Here is a 2326-nt window from a genome sequence, read left to right on the forward strand (position 1 = left end):
GGGGGCCTGCTCTGGTCGCGGCTCTCGGGGGCCTGCTCTGGTCGCGGCTCTCGGGGGCCTGCTCTGGTCGCGGCTCTCGGGGGCCTGCTCTGGTCACGGCTCTCGGGGGCCTGCTCTGGTCGTGGCTCTCGGGGGCCTGCTCTGGTCGTGGCTCTCAGGGGCCTGCTCTGGTCGTGGCTCTCGGGGGCCTGCTCTGGTCACGGCTCTCGGGGGCCTGCTCTGGTCGTGGCTCTCAGGGGCCTGCTCGCTTTGGCTGTTCTCTGCACAGCGACCAGCAGCTTGTTCTGGGAGGCTGACTCAGTGCCCTCCTCCAAGGAGGAGGGAGAAACCCAAACATTAACCAACCACTCATCCAGCCCCACAGGCCCAACGAACAATCCAGGGAGCAAACCCACACCCTCACTTGCAATACAAAGGAAAACCAGAATGGAGTCACCGCTGGCCACCTGAGCTGGGATTCCCACCAAAGGCTGCACTCATAGGACGTGAAGGAGAGGGATGCCGTTGGCGACATGTCACATGCTCAGCCCACCCTGACCAACAGAGCCCCAGGTGGGAGCTGGCCATTTCATACCCAGCCCAAAACTTGGAAGCAAGAGACCACTCTCCAGCCAGGCTGTTTAGCCTGACCTTGAAAGGTCAGGCTCCCTCAGGAGTGGTGAAATGCACGGAGCCACATGTGAACAGCCTTGCTCCTGCAGTGCTAGTCCACCTCAGCTGGGCCCTGGAGACCCACTTGCATGCATACACTGGGCACCAGCAGTCAAGGAGGCCCAGGGCCAGGGCCGCTCCGAAAGCCCTGTGCAGGGGGCAGAATGGAACATGGAGTGGGGTGAGGGCCAGGCTCTGACCTGGACTCCAAGGAGGTGCTGGACCGCAGGGGGCCGGCAGGACACAGCAACTGCTGCTGTCCCCTGGGCATTGTGGCCACATTGTGACGCCACCCAACCTATCTCTGTCTGTGGAGCAAGGCGTACAGTTCTACATCATTTCAAATCTCATATAAAAAGTAAGAATAACTGGACACTGGTGGCTTGTGCCTGTAAGCTGAGTTACCTAGGAGGCTGAGATTTGAGGGTCATGGTTCAAAACCAGCTGGGCAGGAAAGTCTGTGAGATTCATCTCCAATTAACTACCACAAAGCTAGAAGTGGAGCCATGGTAGTGAACTCTACTTGAGGAAAAAATAAAGCTCAGTGCCCAGTCCCCGAGATCAAGCCTCAAGACTAGCTTGCACGCACACACGGAAAATGAGAATTAGAAAGTTAAAGACCACAGAGACGGTTTTTCTTCCTAAAATCTGTTAGTACTGGGGTTTGAGCCCAGAGCATCTTGCCTGCTAGGTGGGTGCTCTACCCCTTGAGCCACCTCTCCAGCCCTTTTTGGCCTTACCTGGCCTCAGCCCATTGTCCTCCTACCTACAGCCTCCTGAGTAGCATAGGTGTAAATTGCTGGGTCCATCTTTATAGATGGTCCTGGAGCATTGCCAACTTTTACCAGGCCGGCCTTGAGCCCAGCTCTCTCAATCTCTGCCTCCAATTACAGGTATGGCTGTTCATAGCTATCTTTCTACTAAAAGAAAAGGATTGTTATTTTTTTAAGATGAACAAGCATCTGACTTTAAATCATTCTGAGAGACAGTGTCTGTCATCTTAATAACATTTCCTGTCTGTGATGGCGCCTGGCAGGTAGAGCTGGTGTTGTGTGTGTGTGTGTGTGTGTGTGTGTGTGTGTGTGTGTGTGTGTGTGCTGAGTCCGGCTCTGGCTTTCCTGTCTATGATGCTGTGTGGCGGGTAGAGCTGGTGTTGTGTGTGCTAAGTCTGTCTCTGGCTTTCCTGTCTGTGATGCTGAGTGGTGGGTAGAGCTGGTGTTGTGTGTGCTGAGTCTGGCTCTGGCTTTCCTGTCTGTGATGCCGCGTGGTGGGTAGAGCTGGTGTTGTGTGTGCTGAGTCCACTCTGGCTCGTGGCTGAGGGCACGTGAGCTTGCTGCAGCGCAGTTGACACCTGGGTGCTCGGCCACCCTTCTCCTCCAGGCCCGACGGAGCCTTGGCTCTGTCAGTGGCACACGTGTGTGTCCGTTCCTGAGTGGACAAGCATTTGCTGCACTTGCGGTACCCCGTGGGGGACTCTGGGGGAGTGGGTCTGCTTCTCTGCTAGAGGCCAGCAGGTGCTGAGGGCTGGGCAGCAGCTGGCTCGTTAGCACACCCAGCGCCGTGGCCGCAGCGTCCTGTGACTGGCCCAGTGCCATGGCCGCAGCCTCCTGTGACTGGCCCAGCGCCGTGGCCGCAGCGTCCTGTGGCTGGCCCAGCGCCGTGGCCGCAGCCTCCT

The 2326-nt window shown here is 57.4% G+C and overlaps 1 protein-coding gene across 1 annotated transcript in view; it reads right to left on the reverse strand.

Moving 5' to 3' along the window:
• Positions 1-2326, reverse strand: part of Myt1l (myelin transcription factor 1-like) — a 170952-nt gene that overhangs the window by 97484 nt on the left and 71142 nt on the right. The gene's annotated exons all lie outside the window — the stretch shown is intronic.

Source organism: Dipodomys ordii, unplaced genomic scaffold (assembly GCF_000151885.1).
Source record: "Dipodomys ordii isolate 6190 unplaced genomic scaffold, Dord_2.0 Scaffold115, whole genome shotgun sequence".
Classification (NCBI taxonomy): domain Eukaryota; kingdom Metazoa; phylum Chordata; class Mammalia; order Rodentia; family Heteromyidae; genus Dipodomys; species Dipodomys ordii.